This window comes from Zonotrichia albicollis, chromosome 11 (assembly GCF_047830755.1).
Source record: "Zonotrichia albicollis isolate bZonAlb1 chromosome 11, bZonAlb1.hap1, whole genome shotgun sequence".
Lineage (NCBI taxonomy): Eukaryota > Metazoa > Chordata > Aves > Passeriformes > Passerellidae > Zonotrichia > Zonotrichia albicollis.
The window spans coordinates 22,046,093-22,066,481 of NC_133829.1; the positions used below are offsets into that span (position 1 = coordinate 22,046,093).

Sequence of the window (20,389 nt, forward strand, 5' to 3'; positions counted from 1 at the left end):
CCGCCCCGCTCCCACCAATCAGCGCGCCACAACCACGACTGACGGCACCATCGCCCAATCCCAGCCAGGGGCGGGTTCTGCGCACGGCACAGCCCCGCCCCGCGCTCTCAGGCTTCCCCCCGGGCTGCGTGAGGGCGGAGCCGGACCTGAGGAACAGCCCTGGAACGGGCCCGGGCCCGAGAGGGATTGAGCTGAAAACACAATAAAACTTCTCCGCAGCTCCCGGCACGGCTTTCCCGGCACTGCGGCTCCGGTGGCTCTGGCTCAGTGGGAAGCCCTGGAACCTCATTTCTCCTACCCCTAATTAGGAACATCAGTGCATCGCTTTGGTTTCCCCCAAAAAGGGAAAACCGCCCCAAACCCCTGTGGATGAGTGGGGGAGGGGAGAGATTTCTGGCAGAAAACTCCAAAAACTCAAAGCAGGATAGTGAGGAGTAAGTGAAGACCCTTAAATCCATCTTTCCCCCACGCCTCCCTCCTTCCAGCTGCACCTCCTGCCCCGGCAGTGCCGCAGACAGGAATGGGGCCGGGCTCAGTTCATGCCCCGGGGCTTCTCCCTCTGCTCAGGGACAGGAGTCGTTCCCCTGCTGCACCCTGGGCTCTCTCCCACCGGAGACTTCTCCAGGAACTTCTCCAAGCTGAGTCCATCCCACGGGGCACAGCCCCCTCCACGTGCAGCAGCGTGGATCACTGTGCCCCGGGGTCAGTCCTGCCAGGACAGGCTGCTCCAGCGGGGCCCTCTGGCCATGGGGTCACAGCCTTCTCTCAGGCATCGCCGTGCTCAGCGTGGCTGCTCCGGGGGCTGCAGGGGTATCTCTGCAGCCCCATGGATCTGCAGGGGGATCTCTGCAGCCCCGTGGATCTCTGCATCTGCCACTGGCGTATTTGGAGGCACCAGGAATAGGCTGAGCCCTGCGTGAAGCTCTTCTCACAGTCGCCAAACCCTTCCCAGCACATGGAGGGTTTTACCCCCTCACAGCTCCCCGGGCTGCTTTTGCAACCCCTCCTCGTGTGGGATCTCTGGGCCTTTTCCTCCCCGTTGGATTCCTGCACCGTGGAGCCGTTCCAAATGGCCTCTTCCACGAGGTTCTGTCACAGGGATTTGCGTCTCTGTCCGCAGCTCAGTGCCTGGGGGAGGAAGGACAAGGAGAGGAAGAGACAGGGAGAAGGGCAAAGGAAAAGGCAGGAGGAGAGGAAGGAACAAGAAGGAACAAGGGAGGAAGGAGATGGGAAAGGAACGTGGATGGATGAAGGACAGAATGAAGAGAGGAAGGAGGGTGCACAAGGAGAAGATGGGATTTGCCTCCATGGCAGAGGGAAGGGGAAGGAGATCCCCCCAGTCCATCCCTGGCAGGACGGGGTTGGCAGTGAGGCTGTCCTGCAGCGATGCTGGGCTGGGAGATGGAGCAGCAGAGAGGGGAAAGGGGCAGTGATTCCTCCTGCCCTGCCTGGCTGTCCCAGCCTGGAGCGTCCTGGCGCTGCCGAGGCCCTTGGAGCGTCCGGCACTCCGGAGCCCGAAGCTCACGGCTGCTTTATAAAGCTGACAAAGTCAGCAGGATGGGTCTGGGTATGATCTGCAGCAAACTGGGTTTATTGGTACAGGAACAGGGCACAGAGCTGAGCAGGGCCCAGGGACAAAGACAGGGTGCAAGCTGAGGGCACAGGGGGTTTTTATATGGGGTAGTGAGGGTGGAGCTGAGGGTCAGGGTCCAATGGATATGGGGGAAAATGGTGCAAAGGAGGGGTTAAGGGTCGGGTCAGCTAATGGGGAAACAGGGGCAGAGGAATGCAGTAAATTAGGGCCAATAGAGGGACAGAGAGGGAGAACATTCTAAGGACTAACCACAAATGGGTAACAGGGGTTGAACTAGGGTAATTAGGCAAACAAGCAATTGGGGTAACATAACTTTCCATAAATCAGCATGTGCCTGCAGAGATGTATGGGAGAAGCAAGCTTCTCACCATAACCTTGAAATCTACTCTTCTTATTGGGGACCAGTCCTCCATGGGTGGGAGATTGAGACTCCCATGGGACTCCACACCAGTGCATTTTCCTTTCCTCGCAGCCTCCTTCTCCTCCGTCCGAAGTTTAGGATTGACAAATCCTGGCTTTGGGGGAAGAACAATGGGTGAGCACCTTGGGTTTTGTGAGAAAGGAGCCTCACTCGTTACAATTTTTGAAACTTTAATAAGGAATAATAAGGGACAGACCAGTAACAGCGCTGGGTGCTTGGCGATGGCCAGAGGCACACCGGTTAACCACAGCAACTCTTCTTGTCTAGTTTTTCCATTTTGTTGTTCAAATACATATTCATAATGGCTATACATATTCAAACATTTATTTGAACTCGTTTACATGTTCCAGGAATTCTTTAGGTTGGGTTGACCCCCAACTCGCCTTTTTAGAGCACGTGCAGGAATCGTGGATTGCTGTTTTGAGGGTTGTGTGTCACTGCCCCACAAGGGCCCCTGTTCTGTGATTTCAGCAGGTGACAGTTATTGACAGTGGAAGGGTCAGTGGCAGGGGTCCTCATCACATCCCTTCCTTAAATGTTATATGACCATGCAGAGGGTTTTAGCTATTTCCACGAGTACTTGAAATGAACATTAGCTATTTCACAAATATTTCTGAAGTGTTATTGTCAGTTATTTACAAAAATAAAAGCATTATTATTGCACAAGTACAGCTACTTCTGCAAAAGTTAACATTATAATGGACAACATCTGGCATCCACTGTAATATTTTGCAAAAGCCAAAACTATAATGTATGTTTTTCATTCTGTCCACAGACTAAAATATCATCCACAAATGATGTTCTGAGGATATGAGCTACACAGGGGCCAGGGCATTGGCCACAAAAAGCTGACAAATTTTACTAGAGCAAAAGAAGTTAAAAGTGATTACAAACTGTACTCTATCAAAATTGTTGTGATTAAGAATACTTTGCAGAAGTCAATACATAATAGCAAAAGCCAACACTACCCAGTTATTTATAACAGAGCCAGGGCAGGTTTTTCCCTTGCATGGAGCACTTGGGCCTTCCCCGGGCCCCTTCTGCCCTCATGCAGAGCCGGTGGCATTTTCCAGCACACCCAGTTTGTAACCAAGAGCCGGGTGCAGCCGAGAAGGCTCCAAGCGCCTCCTTCCAGGCTGACTCTGCAGGTGCCGAGGCTGCTCTGGGCTCTGCCAGGGCTCTGCTGGGGCTCAGCTCTGGGCCAGGCTGGGCCCGCTCTCCCCTCACATTGCTCCGGGCAGCTGAGGCACAGCGGGACAAGGAAGGCACACGGCAAGGCAGTGGAGGGTTAAGAGAGTTTTTATTCAAAAAACTGCCATAACAAACAGGCTGTCCTAACTACTGTAAACTAACTACAACTGCTAACTACCATAACTGACTACCAGTGCTAACTGCCATAACTAACTAGTTGTCCTGACTACTGTAACTGAAAGCTGTCCTCAAGGGCTTCATCTCCTCCGCTGCTCCCTCAGTTGCTTTGCTGCAGTGATCACAGGGGTCAGGCTGGAGAGAGGCTTGGCTGATGATAAAAATGGGTGCTGCCCAAAGGATAAAAAGGAAAGAAATGAACTGTTACTTTCCAGAGTCAAGTTCCTCACAGGGTCTGTTGCAACAGGACAAAGGGAAATGGTTTGAAACTCAGGAGAGGGAAGCAGGCTCAGGTTAGATCTAAGGAAGAATTTTTTAACCAGCGGAGTGGGGAAACACTGACAGAAGGTGCCCAGAGATGTGGGAGGTGCCTCCTCCCTGGAAACATCCAAGCTCAGGTCAGGCAGGGCTCTGGGCCCCCTGAGCTGCTTGAAGATGTCCCTGCTCGCTGTGGGGCACCAGGCCCAGATGAGCTCCCAAGGAGCCTGCCCAGCCACAGCAGGCGAGGATTCTGCTTGCTCTGCGTGTGGAACGCAGCCAGACTGGAGACTCTCGGAGAGGGCCCCACAAGAAAAGCCCTCCCTGGCGCTGCTGCTTCCCCTGCAGCCCCTGGCCCTCAGCTGCAGCAGCTCCTGGGCAGCCCAGCGCCGCTCCTCGTCCGGCTCCAGGCTGCACTCGAGGCAGTCCCGCAGCAGAGCCGACAGGCGCCGGGGCTGCTGCAGCTGCGGGCTCCCGTTCTGCCGGATCCGAGCGCGAGCCTGCAGGGAAAGCAAACTCAGCGCTCTGCCAGCTCCCTTCACACCCACACGGGCTCACATCCACCACGGGCCTCAGCCCCAGCTCCAGGGGCACTTTCCTCCCTGCCACAGATGCTGCTCACAGCTCATTTTGCTATGCCAGCCAAACAACCCAAACCCTGGGGCTGCCACAGCCACTGCAACGTCCAAATGATCTCGCCTTGAGAGCCAGTTGCATTGGCTGACTCTGTCAATAGGAACCTCCATCAGAAATAGCACATTTTGCTTCTCCAAATGTGGACACCAGCTTTACAGGCCATTTTCCAGAGTCAGTGTGGTCTGCCTGTGTTATTTCAGAGGATTCTTACATCAAGTGCATCTCTGCAGTGCCACTGACGTTCAAGTAAATGCATTCCTGATGCCCCATCCCAGAAACTGCCAGGCAAGGACCAGGAGGTTTGTGATGCTGAAAACTCAGGCTTGGTGACACGGAGAAAGTAGCTTGGACTAGGAAAGAAATACGTTAGACTATGAGGATGTTAAACAATCATCTTCATGTTCTCAACAAGTTTCCCAGTGAGAAGGATCAGGGGGGAGATCAACTTGCAAAATGTCTTTTAGAAGCTCCTGCAGAAAACATGTTGGGTTTGGGGGCAGGATGTAGGGTTGGTGTGGGGTTTTCTTGCAAGATAACATTAGACCTGATGCACTTGCTTCACATTTTCAGGTCATCGTCACAGCCGATGAGCTGCAACAACATAAATCCCAAAGCAAATTGTTGCTGGAGACTGAGGAATATTCTTCTGTGTTGGGGCTGGAGTCCTCTGGGAATTCCCTTCCCATGTGCAGAAACCTCCAGCTGCTGCTCCCAGTGCAGGGTCCCCCTGTGCTCACAGGCCTCTGCAGCCACTGCAGAATTTGCCTCTTACCATGGCCGCCGTTTCCCTGAAGTAAGGAGGTTCTCCTTCCACCATCCCGATGGTCACAGTGCCAAAGGCCCAGATGTCCACCTTGGGGCCATAAGGAGATGTGGTCACAACTTCTGGGGCCATCCAGTGAGCAGTGCCCACCATGGAGCTGCGCTGCTCCTGCTCAGGGCTGAGCTGAGCGCAGAGGCCAAAGTCAGCTGAGGACAGAAACAAACCCTGTCAAAGGCAGCTGGAATGAGGAAACCAAGCACCAAGATTCCCCACGCTCAGTCTGAGAGTGCAGTAGTGAAGTCAGCTGGAAAAGCCCTCAGGGCTGTAGCCAAGGAAAGATGGAACTGGACCCTTCAAGAAACCCTCAGCTTTCATGCAGTGGCTTTTACTGATTCCCTGACAGAGCCATCCATGCCCAGGAGGATGTTGGAGCTCTTCAGATCCCTGTGGATGACCCGCTCTGAATGGAGGAAATCCAGGCCCTGCAGACACTGAGAGAGAACAAGAAACACCAGGGCAAAAACCAACGGCCGGAATATATCACACAAGAAAGGACAGTCCAGAATTGTGCCAGCAGCGGCTTTGCTGTGACAGGCCAGGAGTGCAGTGCACACAAGCTCCAGGCAAACGGTTCAAGGCAAAGCTGAGAACAGCAAATCAAATCCAAAACAGACAGAGAGTACCACAACAGCAGGAGAGAGAACAAGAACAGAGCAGAAGTGCAGTGATGCTGGCAGGCCGTTCACTGCAGAGGCTCTTTCTTCTCCACCTCACACAAACAACACAGAAACAAAGCCCTGAGCATGGAGCCACTCCTGTTCTCCCGCCCTCTTTGGAAGGACCATCGTGTCCCAGGCATGGAGTGACAAGCAGGATCCCTCACCTCCCGACTGACAGCTGCCATCTCTCCTTCAGCCATGCGTATCTGTCTGGCAACGTCCTGCAAAGTTCCTCCATCCATATATTCCATCACCAGCCAGAGATCTCCATCAACAAGGAAGCTGGAAGAGGAAAGCAATGGCATGGAGATGAGCATGCAGAGCTCAATTCCCCCATGGAAAAGCCTGGAGTGGAGTTTTGATTCCAGGTCACTTGTCAGTGAGGACAGAATCAGATGGAGAGACATTCCTGCCAGGCTGCACAGCCCTTGGAATCTGCACAGTCTAAAGGAGAAGGAGACACCTGTGAGAAAGAAGAGGCCTTAGATGGCAAGCAGGTGAAAAGTGCAGTTTAGCAACAGCCCAGATCAATGTGGAACCACAACCCTTGGCCCCAGCTGGTTCAGCTCCTGAACTCATCAGTTCCACCATTCCCTGCAGAACAAGGCAACACAACTGCCAGGGTTATCCAGGGGAGGAGGCTGTGCAGCACTTGGGACAAAAGCAGCCAGAAAACCTTTCAGAAAGTCCCTTCAGAAACAGGCAAGGCCAGTGAAAACTGGGCAAATGAGGCATTTCTGGACACAAGAACCTGATCTTCCTGGCAACTGTAGCAATGGAAAAGGGCTAGGAAGAAGAAGCCAAGGGAAATAATTTCTGCTGTGGTTTATCAGCACTTGTTAGAAGACACAGCAAATGGGGAGGAACTTGAAGGAAAAACCAAAGCAAAGCAACAAAAGCACTTGGAGGGAGTGAACTGCCAGGCTGTTGTTTTGGGAAGATGTGGCTGGATCAGGCATTTTCCAAACAGGCTACAGACTCTGGGTGCCAGGAAAGGTAACGCAGGGCCCGGGCACAGGATAAGAGCTGAAGCACTCACCTGTCCAAAGAGTTGACAATGTTGGGGTTCTTCTTGTCCTTCAGGAGCAGGATCTCATTCACAGCTCGTTCCCTGTTCTGCCCTCTGAGACTCATTTTCTTGATGGCCACCTGAAGGGACATTGCAGCCCTTTAACTGCAGGAGTCTGTGGCAGGAGGCCACAGCAAACACGGAGTGAGTCGGAGCCGGGCTGGGCCCAACTACCTTGGGATGGGACAGCAGAGCTCAGCAAGGGCCATTCCCACAGCCCATTGCTCTGCCAGCTGGGGGCTGCTTACAGGACACATGGCCAGAGACATTTGGCCTTGCAAGCTCTGCAGAAATGGTCCCTCAGCTGTCAGCCTCAAAGCTCTAACAACATTCTCTGCACCTACAGTCTTCTCTAATGGCCTCAACACTATTATTATTATTATTATTATTATTATTAATAATAATAATAATAATAATAATAATAGTAATAATATTACTGTAACACATTTTGCAAGCAGGAGGTAATTCTGGTTCTGTGAAAACAGAGTAAAACAGCCAGGAACCCTTTAGCAATTCTATGGGATTTGGTCATGATTTCAGATCCAACTGCTCTGTTTGGGATTGCACAACAAAGCAGACACACACACTCATTGCTCAGGTGATCCCTGTCACAGGCTGTCACTGACACCAGACCCAAACACAACTGCAGGATTTAGGAGAGAGCTTTGCTCTGGACATCCATCTTCTCATTTCTCTCCATCTCCCTCTGTGAACAGCTGAAGTTGGACTAATACCCCAAACTGAGCCCAAGCAGGATCTCTCCCTAAATAGGCCTTGATGTTCCCTCTGAAGATGAAAGGCAGGATGGAAAAATAGCTAAATAATGTTCCTGTCTGAAGATCCTGTTCTGGGATGAAGATTAATGGGGCCTCAGTCTCCAGCAGCTGATGCATTCACACTTTCAGATATGAAGACCAAGCCAGGGTGTCCTGCTCTGACAGACACCGCTGCCCTCCTTGCATTCCTTGGGCACTTGAGAAGGACCAAGTCTGTCCCAGCTGTGCTCTGCAGGCTGACACTGCTCTGCCTGCAGAGGAGCAGCCTGGACAGGAAAGCTCTGCTGGCCCCCAGAGCTGCAGCCACAGCTCCCCGCAGAGGGGAAAGCCCTGCAGAGCTGCCGGCAGTGCTGGGCGTGTTGGCACTGACCTCTCCTCCAGTGGCCCTGTCGAGTCCTTTGTAAACGGCTCCGAAAGCCCTGGAGACAAAAGAGCAGAGAAGAAAGAAGCAGCGCTTTAGGCCCTGGCAGTGAAAGCCAGCCCAGACAGGAGATCTCTGCTGCCTGCAGCGTTCACAAACACCTGGGTGCATCGACCCTTCCAACAGCAGCACAGCAGCCACCAGCCCTCTGTCATGCAAGGTGTGCAAGAGAAAACTGAGACCCAACACGAAGGAATTGGGCTGGAGCAAATCCCAATAGTCCACACTGAATTGCTTTAGGTCAAAACCTGAGGTGAGAAATGGGTGTCTAAAGAACTGGAAAAGAATGCATTTCATCCTTTTCCATTTTCTGCCTCAGACCTGCAGGTTCCCCAAGGGCCCTGCCATCAGGCAGGTGATGCATTTTCCCCCAGAGTGCATCAGCTCTGTGTCTGTTACTGAATGTATGGGGTTTGCTACCTGTGCTAGAGTAGAGCACTTATTAGTTCATCTCTGGTTTCTTTTTCTAAACCATTTGGTTGATAATCCTGACCAGTGGATATTTTTTGAAGGAAAATATTTGAAAGAAATCTTCTTGAGAACTGTTTTCTGACAGTCACCAGATGGTGAGTTGCTCTTTTAGGCAATCCAGTTCCAGGGACAGAAGATCTTCCAGGTCCTGCTCCTTGGTGCAGGCAGGACACTGCCAGCCTCAGGGGCCTTTGACGGCACCTTCTGACCACAGTTATCAATTCTGATCAGGACTGAGACAGCAGGGTGGTAGCCCAGAGTCTGAAGCTGCGAGTGTCCCGATTGTGGGAAGAGCTTCGTGCGCTGCTCCAGCTCCATCCCCCATGGGAGGATCCGTGCTGGATGATCCCCAGTGACCCCCGTTGGGCAGAGCCCTGGTGACCCCTGTTCTGGGTGATCCGTGTTGGGCAGGAGGGTGTTGGGAGATTTCTTTCCCTTCTCCTTGTGCTGCTGTGATTTGGTTAGTAATAAATTCCCTCCGTGTGCCCAGGCCGGGTCTGTTGTGTCCGTGCTGGATTTGCTGAGGGACCTCTCCCGGTCCTTGTCCCCACGCAGGAATCCTCGGTTCCATTTTCAGTCCCTGTGCGGCTGCGGGGGGCAGGGACAGAGCGGCTCTGGGGGTGCCTGGCATCGGGCCAGCATCACCGCTCGCCACGAGCTGCCCTGAGATGCCGCACACCTGGGCACGCATTGCTGGGCTCACCTGAACTCCCACCTGCCCAGCGCCCCAAGGTTCCCCCTCGCCAAAAAACCCCCAACTCGGGGCTGCAGCGTCCCGGAAAGGCCTCAGCCAATGGGAGCGCAGGCAGGCGGCAATGCTGCCAATGAGAGGTCGGGGCGTTGGATTGCCTCATCGGTTGCCGGGCAGAGCCCGTGGCCGATCGCTGCCCAGAAGCGGCGGCAGCCAATGAGAGCGCGCGGCGCTGCCGAGCCCGCCCTGCTCCGGACTGGCGCTCCCAGCGCAGCGCGGCTGCTTTGGGGCTGCTGCTCCCTGCCCGGCCCCGGCCATGGGGCGAGGGGCGGCAGCTGGGGCCCTGCTGGTGGCACTGGTGGTGCTGGGAGCCCCCCCGGCTGCGGGCGCGGAGCTCTCGGGTGAGCAGGGGGCGGGAGGGGCTGGGACAGGGGGGGAGAAGGGGGAAAAGGGGGCGAAGGGGGAGCCCGGAATGGAGGGGGAGGAGAAGGGGACCCCCAAAGGGAGAGCGGGAGGGGCTGACGGGTGGGGGGAGAGGAGGGAGGGGTAGGAGAGGGTGGGGATAGGGGGGAAAAGGCGAGGGGGGAGCCCAAAACTGAACTGAGGGGGCTGGAGATTGAGGGATTTGTGGGAAAATGGGGAAATGGGACCCCAAAAGTGATTTGGGAGCGGCCGAAGGTGGGCGGGAAGCGGATGTGAAAGAGGAAATGGGGAAAGGGCGGCAAAGAGGAAGCGGTAGCGCGGGCAGGAGGGTCCCATGGCGGCCGTGGGGCACAGGGGGTGCGGAGTGGGGATCCGGGGTGGCCCTCGGAGCGCTGGGGGCGTGCTGGGGACAGCCCCGGATCTGTGTTCTGCACTCACAGGGGTGTTCCAGGAGATGAGAACGAGAGAGTGTCACTTCATTAATGGTACGGAGAAGGTGAGGTTTGTGAGGAGGTACATCTACAACCGGAAGCAGTACATGATGTTCGACAGCGACGTGGGGGTGTTCGTGGGGGAGACACCCCCTATGGGGAGACACAGGCTCGGTGCTGCAACGGAATCCCGGAAATACTGGAGGATAATCGGGCTGCGGTGGACACGTTCTGCCGGGCCGGCTACGAGCTTGCTGCCCCGTTCCTCACGGGGCACCGAGGTGAGCGCGGGGCAGAGCGTGTCCCCTCGGGCCCTGCCCTGCCAATGACCCTGGAGCGCCTCAAAACGTCTCTGAGAATCAGCCCAGAGCCCTCAGCCCTTCTTCGGAACAACCCCGGGGCCTCCTGTCCCACTCAGTGTCCCCCGTGGCTCTCCCAGTCCGTCCCAGTCCATCCCTGTGCCTGCCCGGCGTGTCCATCCCGGTTGTCCGTGTAGCCGGCTCCTTTCAGCCAATGAAAGGGCGTCTCACTGATGACTCATCGGTTGCCATGCAGAGTCCCTGGCGCTGAAATCCCGAAGGCCCCGCTCTGGACTCGGCCTCCCAGTGCCGCGCACTTCATTCCCAGTTAATTCCAGGGCCACCAAAATCCCTCCCAGTGCCATCCTAGTCGCTCTCAGTACTTCCAAAGTCCCTCCCTCCTCTTCTCGGCCTATTCCCAATCCATTCCAAATTAATTCCCAGTTCATTCTCCGTTCAAGCCCGGACGTCCTACATCCGTCCCAGTGTGCCCCACCATGTCCCGTCTCTCTCAGTGCCACCCCAATCGCTCCCAGTCCCTCCCTTGCCCATTCCCAGTCCCTCTCCAGCCAAACCCAGCCCTCTCCTCGCTCTCTCCCAGTGCCCCCCAACGTGTCCATCTCGCTGGTGCCCCCCTCAAGCTCCCAGCCCGGCCCCGGCCGCCTGCTCTGCTCCGTGATGGATTTCTACCCTGCTGCCATCCAGGTGAGGTGGTTCCAGGGCCAGCAGGAGCTCTCGGAGCACGTGGTGGCCACCGACGTGGTCCCCAACGGGGACTGGACCTACCAGCTGCTGGTGCTGCTGGAAACGACCCCCCGGCGTGGGCTCAGCTACAGCTGCCAGGTGGAGCACGTCAGCCTGGAGCAGCCCCTGAGGCGGCACTGGGGTACGGGGGAGCCCCTGGGGGCGCTGTCAGAGCCACTGGGCTGTGCTGGGAGCCACTGGGAGGGAGCTGGAGAGAGCCGGGCTGGGACTGGGAGAGGGGCTGGGGGCTGGGCAAGGGCTGGGAAGGGGTTTGGGGAATGCTGGTGAGGGTGGGATGGGCTTGGGGGGGTCCTGGTGGGCACTGGGAGGGAGTCTGGGGCTGCTGGGTGTGACTGGGAAGGATCGCAGTGAGCCCCGAGGGGCTGGAAGGAGATCGGCGATGGCAAAGCGGGGCTCGCCATGAGCTCGGTTGTGCTGGGCACAGACTGGGAGGGCACAGACTGGCTGAGTCCTGCTGGGGCTGCCAAGGGACTGCGAGAGGCTTTGGGGGTCCTGGGGCGCTGGGGGCAACTGGGAGGGGGCTGTGGGATGCTGAGAGGGACGGGAGGGGCTTTGGTGGCTCCTGGCCAGGACAAAAAGGGATCGGGGGGACGTTTCAGGGGGTCCTGGCTGGGCTGGGGGCCACAGGGAGGGCGCTGGGAGGGGCTCGGGGTGTCGGTGAGAGGTTTTGGAGGTGCTGAGCCCTGCGGACCCCCCAGAGATGCCGCCGGACGCCGCCCGCAGCAAGATGCTGACGGGCATCGGGGGCTTTGTCTTGAGCTTCGTCTTCCTGGCGCTGGGGCTCGGCGTCTCCCTGCGCAAGAAGGTCAGGGCGGGTGCCGGGGATGGCGTCCCCGCCGGGGCGGAGCGTGTGCGCTCCCGCCGGGGCCCCCAGATCGGTGTCACCCCCTTTTCTCTGCCCACAGAGCTCCTGAGCCGGCGGCGGCCGCAGCCCCTCCCCGTGGGCTCGGGCCCGGCCGGGACCCCCCGCTCCGTCCCCGCTCCGCTGATTTTGGGGGGTCCCGTGTTCCCCCCAGCCCCGCTGGCGCTCTGCCCCCGCCCAGTGCCTGCTCCCAGTACTCCCAGTAAAGCTTCCCAGTTGGGCCCGGGGCCGTTTATTGGGGGGCGATGGGGAGGGGTTTTGGGGGGCGATGGGACGGATCTGGAAAAAGGGAGGGGGACAAAGGGTGGGGGCTTGTGAGGGTCTGTCCAAATTTTCCCTCATCTGCCTCACGATCGTCATTGGGGACCAATGAAGAGAAGACCCCCCCTGCCGTCTCTGTAGGAGAAAGTCACATGCCACAAGGCCCCAAGACCTGAGAGCACAGTGCTAAGCCATTGTTCTCACAGGTGTTGTTTCCTGTGTGCTGCACTGAGCCCAATGAGAAGAAGAAGGGGCACCGTGCCCTTTTTGCAACAACAGCCTTGGAAGCTGTCCCACCTCTCAGCCTGGCTGGACTTCTCCTGAGTTTCAGGTGGTCTCCCCACAGAAGACCCTCACCTGTTTTACAACCACCGGGACAGACAGACTGAGATGGAAGGAGCCTCTCCACCAAGGACTGAGACATGGAACCCCCATGTGAAAAGGCCCCTCTGCTCCTTCCAAGGACTGGGACTGAAACCCCCAGCCCGGGGCAGGTGTGTGGGGGAGGCAAGCTGACCAAAGCGAGATGTTTGCCTGCAGGTTGTGACCGCTGCACCAAGAAGACAATGGCTCTCGCTTACTGCTGAGAGTATGGACTACCTGTTACATCTGTTCCTTATTGTATCTGTTTCCCCTCCCTTGCAATTTCCAATAGTTATCATAATAAAAACCTCTGAGTTAGTGAGAGACTAAAACTCCCTCAAGTTCCCCCCAGACACTCCCAAAATCCCCCCCAAACCTCCTCAATACCCCTCCCCAAATTCCCCTCACGACCCCTCCAGGACCCCTCACCTGTCCCTGCGCCTCCTCAGCAGCTCCCGGAGCCCCCCGTCCTCTCTCCAGCGCCTCCCGCAGGACCCGCCAAAGCCCGGGGCGGCTCCCGGGGGTCCATAAGGGGGTCCCGAGGGCGGGGCTGGGGGGGGGAGAGTGCGCCCGCTCCATGCCCGGCCCCGGGGTCAGGGGGCGCTGCGTCAGGCTCGGCTCTGAGCGGCACAGGGGTGATGTGGGGGGGGGCGGAAGTTGCTGAGGAGAGACGCTCGGTGATTGGTTGATTTTGTAGAGGGCGTGGTGATTGACAGAAGTTGGGCGGAGGAGGCGAGCAGTCGAGCGGTGATTGGTTGGATAGAGGAAAAGAAGGCGGGAGTTGCTGACGGGAGACGTGCGGTGATTGATTGGTTGGCTCGTGACAGGCGCGTGACAGGCGGGCGTGTCTGAGGGGAGGCGTGCGGTGATTGGTTGGATTGGGGCACAGGGAGGCCGGTGTTCCTGAGAAGAGACACGCAGTGATTGGTTGGTTTGGGGCAGTACGCACCGTGATTCGTTGATTTGGGAGATGAAGCGTGGTGATTAAATGGTTTTCGGCAGGGCACGCTGGTATTGGCTGGGAAAAGTCCTGGATTTTTAAGGCATATTCCAGTTTTTTTTGGTGAAAAACTCCCAAGATTTTTAAGGAAAATTCCCGTGTTTTTTAGGAGAAACATTCTCGGATTTTTTAACCCCACATGACCCCAAATAACCTAAATAACCCCAAAGCACTCGACATAAAACCTAAAGAACCTCCAAAAAACCCTAAATAATACCAGAAAATGCCCAAAATAACCCCAAACAAATCCAAATAACTCAAAAAAAAACCCCAAAACAAAACAAAAAAAAAAAAAACAAAAAACCCAAATTAAACTCAAAATCCCTCAAATGATTTCAAGTACTCCTAAAAAACCCATATACACCAACATTAACCCCAAGAACCACAAGTAATTCCAAAAAAACCCAAGTAAACCTGAACAAACCCAAGTACTTCCAAATAAACCCAAATATTTCCAAATAACCCCAAATAAACGGAAATAAACCAAGTAAAACCCAAGATAATCCCCAATTAGTCCATATATAACCCCAAATAAACCCCAAACCAACTCTAACTAAACCCAAAAAAATCTCAAGAAACCCCAGTTCTTCCCGTCCCCGCCCCAAAACAGATCCCGACCAATCAGAACGCGCGGCACTGACGACCTTCCACTTGCTGGGCACAAACTCAGAGCACTGGCCCCTCTCAGCGATTCTCAGCCAATCAGCGCCCGGCCCGACTCTGACTCGTCACTTGCCCGCCACAGACCAAGGCCTCTCACTGAGGTAAATAGTCAGAGATCGCGCGGGCTAATTTCCAACCAATCAGAGCGTGTCTCGCTGATGACTCATCAGTTGCCAGGAGCGGAATTTGGTGGAGGGAGAAGGTGACCCTAGTGATGGGGTGGGGACCCCAAATTAATCCAAAACGGGGTCGGGACCCCAAAACGGAGCAGGAGGGGCCTGGAGCCCCCAAAACCAAACACGGGGGAGAGGACTGGGGGAACGATCGGAACGGAGAGAGTGGGGAAAAGAGGGTCGGGACCCCAAAATTGAAGGGAAGGGAATGGGACCCCCAAATTGAGGTGGGAGGGGAATGGAATCCCCAAATTATGCTTGGATGGGTATGGGGTCCCAAAACTGAGCTGGGAGGAGGATGGGACACCCCAAATTGAGCTTGGAGGGGGGTTGGACCCCCAGACAGGATTAAGCCAATTTTGTTCCTGGAATATGTAAAGTACTTCATGGATATGCAACAAGGCTATGAATATGGAACAGACTGTTGTAATGGGAGACAAGGACCATCGAGCAAAGGTTGTTATGGCCACCAACACCCTCCAGTTATGTTTGGGGATACCCCTTAATTCATCTGGTTTTATTTACATCATCCTGTTGCACATTCATAGACAGTCATGCATATATATAAACTAATTTACATCTTTCAGGAACTATTTGACATGGCCCAGCCTTGGGGCTGTCTCCCTATTACAGGAGTCTACATTGAAATGGAAAATGTAAACCCCCTCCCTTTGATTACTATTATTATTATAGTATTTTATTTTGAAATGAAGGGGCTCTCAGGCAAAGATATGGGAGCAGAAAAATCAGTACTTTATTAGCAAAAATTAAAAATACAAATGCAGTAATACAAACAAAAAGAAAGAGTGACAGAGTCAGAATCCTCTGGGAATTCAGTGAAAAAGGCTGATCCTCTTGGAATCCAGCGGGAAAGGGCTGATCCTCTTGGAATCCAGTGGGAAAGGGCTGATCCTCTTGGAATCCAGTTGGAAAACGGCTCATCCTTTAGGAATCCATTTTTTACCCCCCAACGACAGGGTAAGGGCAGGGCCATGGAGATTTTATAGGGTATCCCAAGGGTGGAGTTGGGGTTCGGGTCAGGGGAGGAGTTCTTATAAACACAAGAAGGGTGAGATCAAATTCCTGCCTCTTAGCAACAGCAGCACTCCACACAGAATATGTCCCCAAATACTAAATTACCTCTAAAACAACTGAGAAATTATGCAATGTCAGATATATTCGATGAATTTACTTCATTTAACCCAGTCTTGGGTGTTTTTAAAGGATGAAGGAGAAGCAGAGGAAAATTAAGGCCAAACAAAGAGGAGAAGCAACCAGGTGTGTTCTCAACATGGATCACAGGGAATGTGAGAGACCAGGGCTGTGCCCAAAGTGCCTCCTCCAGTGGGGGATGGAGCTGGAGCAGCGCACGAAGCTCTGCCCGCACTCGGGGCACTCGCGGGGCTTCCCTTAGCGGTGCCTCCATTGGTGTTGGGTCAAGTGAGAGCTGTGTGAGAAGCTCTTCCCACATTGGGGACACTCGTAGGGCCTCTCCCCAGTGTGGATGCGCCGGTGGGTGATGAGGGCGGAGTTGCGCTTGAAGCCCTTCCCGCAGTCGGGGCAGCGGAAGGGCCTCTCCTCCGTGTGACTCTGATAGTGCTGGAAGAGAACGGAGCTGGTCGGAAACCTCTTCCCACACTTGGAACACTCGTAGGGCCTCTCCCCAGTGTGGATCCTCTGGTGCATGATCAGGGTGGAGCTCACGCTGAAGCTCTTCCCACACTCCCCACACTCGTAGGGCTGTTCCCCAGTGTGGATCCTCTGGTGCACAATCAGATCGGAGTTCCACCTGAAGCTCTTCCCACACTCCATACACTGTGGAGGCTTCTCCCCATCATGGAGCTGCTCATGAAGCACCAGCTCCGAGCTCTGGCTCCGTCTCCGGCCGCCTTCCCAGCCCAGACTGGCTCTTTCCCCCTCAGATCCCCGCCGGCTGCGTTTGCAGCCCCTCCTCGTGCGGCATCTCCGGGGCTTTTCCTCCCCGTTGGCTTCCTGCGCCGTGGAGCCGCTCAAAACGGCCTCTTCCACCAGGTTCTGCCGCGGGCATTTGTCCTCCCTGCTGTCCATGCTCAGCTCCTGCTCTGGGGGAGGAAGGACAAGGACAGGATGGGATTTGCCTCCGTGCCACAGGCAAGGGCAAGGAGATGCCCCAGGGCTGAGCTGCAGCCGGGGCCGTGCTGGGCTGGGAGATGGAGCAGCACAGAGGGGAAAGGGGCACTGACTTCCTCCTCACCTGCCTCAGTGTCCCGGGGCATCTTCCTCTTCCTCGCAGCCTCCCTGGGGTTGGCAATGGGAAATCCTGGTTTGGGTAAAACAAGGGATGAGAGCGTTTGTAGGAGTGTCGGGGGGTAGGACACTAGGATGGGTCGTCTCGGATGGAGACGAGAGATCTCTGCAGCCAGGTCGTGGAACTGGAACTTGCAGTTTATTGCAAAGGGCCTGGGTGCAGGGCCCTGCTTAGAGCTGCCAGCCACAGCTCAGAGCAGGCCCGAGAGAAGAGAGGGGTAGAGAGGATGAGAGGGTAAGAGAGGAAGAGGGGAAGAGCGTAAGAGAGTGAGGTTCCCGTTGCAATACAATAAATCTTCTTCTGAGTTGAGTATTCTATTTCTCACTAACCAATCTAGTGCAAGATACAAATCCTGTAGCATTTACATACAGCCTATAAAAATCATTACATCACCATACTGTGTTACAATTTAAACCCTAAAAACTACTCTTTGGACCCCTTCTGTTGAGCCATTGTGGTCTGCTCTGACCCCTGGACCTGTCTGCAAGCAGAGGGAATTGTATCATCAAAAGGGGATTACCTTCAGTTAGGCCACACCATTGTTTTCCAGTTATTCAGTAACTAAAATATCTAAAAGTTTGCTTTCATCTTAATCTTGCTTATAGTTTCTGTTATGAACAAAAATTCGGTTAATATTTTTTTGTGAGAAAGAGTTACAGGGCCGCAGCCAGACCTGTCTCTGCCAGGGTTCTTAGTGCTTTGTTATTGTAATACCGGGTCGTTGAGGCTTATCTCCTCTTTTGTATTAGTAAAAGGCCTGGCTGGGTGGGGTGGATGGCCCTTCCCCGAGGCAGTGTGCTCTTCCAACATAGGGAAGACACCTGAGAGGGGGTGGGGGGGGTTATGCAAAGTGACTCCAAGACCAGAATGCTTTGAGACCTCGACTCCAAAATGCAACGAGAAAACCCCAAAAACAACGAGCCAAATAAGAATTGAGAGACTAAAGTGGTGTCTGGACATGAGGAGCCAAGTGCTGAGCCTGCAGAGATGCGGAGCCCCTCTCGCCCTGAGCAGAGAGTCGTCCCAACGCCGGGACCAACCCCCTGAGAAGCTCAAAGGACTAACATCTGACGGGGACACCACGCCCTAAGGCTCCCACGAGGACTGGATCCCCCGGCTCTGCCCCTAGTGGACAGAGCTGCGCATATCCTCCTCCTTTGAGTCGCCCTGGGAGACGCGACGGGGACTGCAGCCCTGCCGAGCCGCCCAATCCTGAGCTGATCACTTTTAATAAAGGCATTAAAAAGGAGAAGAAGTCTCCTGGCCCTGTTTATTTCAGTTTCTATATTCTCAAAATCATTTGCCAGACAATCATATTTATAAGGCTTCCCTGTTTCTTCTTCCCCAAGACACGTTGAGTTTGAAGGTCCCTCTGCCCGAGTCCATCTCTACAAGTCACCGGAGAGGTGGGCTGCATAAAACCTCCCAAACACCAAGATTCAGCCCTGAAAAAGCCTCCCAGGAGTTCCCTGTCCCTGGTCCCTCCCCTGTGGTGTTCAGGGGTTCCCCCCTGTCCCAGCTGCTGGGGTCACGCTGGGATTGGGGGTCCCCCTTCTCCTTGGTGCCTGCCATGCTCAGGCTGCTGACAGCCCCAGCAATGCCAAAAGCTCCCCCCTCTTTGCTCTCCCCATTTCGGGATGCCGGGGCTGTTTGGGCTCCCAGGCTCCCTTCTCTCCTCATTCCCTGCTCTGGGCTGCAGTGACTCCAAGGAGTCCCCCCTGCCCCTCTCCAGGCTCTTGAGGCTCCCGCCCATGGCGGTGCTCCCCCCTCTCTGGGCTCCCCACTTTGGGCTTCTGGGGGACACCGGGCTCTGCTCCTCCAGGCTGCCTCTGCCGGCAGCTGCCACCGGCACCCCCGATGTCCCCCCAAGGGGCCTTTTCCGCTCTGCCTTGGACTGCTTCATTCTCCAAACATTCCCCTAAAAACTCAACCCAGGGACCCCCCGGGATATCTGGGCCCAGCTCCCCCCGCCACCGCTCACCTGCGTAATGGGGGGAGCGATGATCCCACAGGTGGGGGCTGTGAATTCAGGGAAGGAATGACCGCGTGGTTTTCTCCTCTCCTTGATGCTCCTTTGTCCCTCCTCTTCCTCCCTCTCCTCTTCCATCCCTCCTCCCCCCTAATCCCGCCTCCTCCTCCCACTCCATCCCTCCCCTTCCCTCCCTCCTCCTCCTCCCCCAGCAGCAGCCACACCCTCGGTGCCCCGTTCCCGCAGCCCGTGGCAGGAGCGGGGATGGAGCCGGGACAGGTCGGGATGGGCAGTGCGGGGCTCTCGGCTGCTCCCAGCCGCTGCGGGCGGGGGGAACCCAGCCTGGGCCAAAGGAGAGGCAAACCGGGCAAACTGGGGGCTGCACATCCAAACTGGGCCTTGCTGGGGACCCTGCCTGGGCACTGCCAGCCCTTGGGGCTCCTCTCGGCACATCCGCCAGGGGAGAACGCACACAGGGCTGGGGCATCCCAGCAGTGGCAGCACTGCCAGGGACTGGGCTGCACTGGGATCAGACTGGGAGTGACTATGACTGGACTGGCTTTGTACTGACATCATAATAGGATCGTACTGGGAGTGACTGGGATGATACTGGGTTTGTATGGACATCATACTGGGATCATACTGCCATACCAGGGCAGATTGTGATCACTGATGGAGACTGGGATCATGCTGGGATCATACTGGCATCTTACTGGCATCATACTGGGAGTGAGTAGGAGCCAGCAGTGAGCACTTGAGACCATGTTATGGGCAATTGGATAAAATGGGCAATAATGGGATATACTGGGCAAAAATAAAATGGGATATACTGGGAGTGACTGGGATTATGCTGAGGGTGACTGGAAGCAGCTGTGAGCAACTGGGAACACGCTGGGAGCAACTGGGAGGAACTGGGAGTGACTGGGTGCATGCTGGGGGGATTGGAAACTGCTGGGCTTATACTGGGATGAATTGGGATCATGCTGGAGGTGACTGGAATCATACTGGCACTTAGTGCCACTAAACTGAGGTTGACTGGGAGTGCTTGGGAGCAAATGGGATCATACTGGAAGGAACTGGAAAGATGCTGGAGGGAGCTGAGATACACTGGGACATGCTGGGAGTGACTGGAATGAAAGTGAGGGCGAGAGGAATGTGAACCATGTAGAACAAAACTGGTTTATTCTGGCAGGGACTGGGAGAACACTGGGGCCATATTTGCATCATACTGGGAGAGACTGGACTAATACTGGAAGTATCTGAGAGTGACTGGGAACACACCCTGCACATCATCGCCCATACTGGGCCTGACCGGGTGCAACTGGGAGCACGCTGGGAGGAAATGGCATCATACTAGGACTGACTGGGTTGATGTAGGAAGCAACTGGAACCACGCTGGAGGCAGCTGGGACCACACTGGGAGAGACTGGAAGCAACTGCGATTATACTGGACCACATTGGGAGGGCTGGCATGTGACTGGGATCAAACTGGAGCTTACTGGGATCATACTGGGGCTGAAAGGGAAAGACTGGGATCACACTTTGGGCTACTGGGAGCAACTGAGAGAAACTGTGATGATGCTGCAAGCAAACTGGAGGAACTGGGAAGGACTGGATGCATGCTGGAGGCAACTGGGAAATACTGGGCATGATTGGGGGATCATACTGGGATAACTGACACCTTACTGGGGCCACTGGCGGTGCCT

The 20,389-nt window shown here is 55.3% G+C and overlaps 2 pseudogenes; one reads left to right on the forward strand and one right to left on the reverse strand.

The window, feature by feature from the left end:
• The first annotated feature begins 9,419 nt into the window (after nucleotides 1-9,419).
• On the forward strand, nucleotides 9,420-12,148 carry LOC141730598 (class II histocompatibility antigen, B-L beta chain-like; annotated as a pseudogene).
• Nucleotides 12,149-15,723: 3,575 nt separating this feature from the next.
• Nucleotides 15,724-18,345, reverse strand: LOC141730617 (uncharacterized; annotated as a pseudogene).
• Between the last annotated feature and the right edge of the window lie 2,044 nt (nucleotides 18,346-20,389).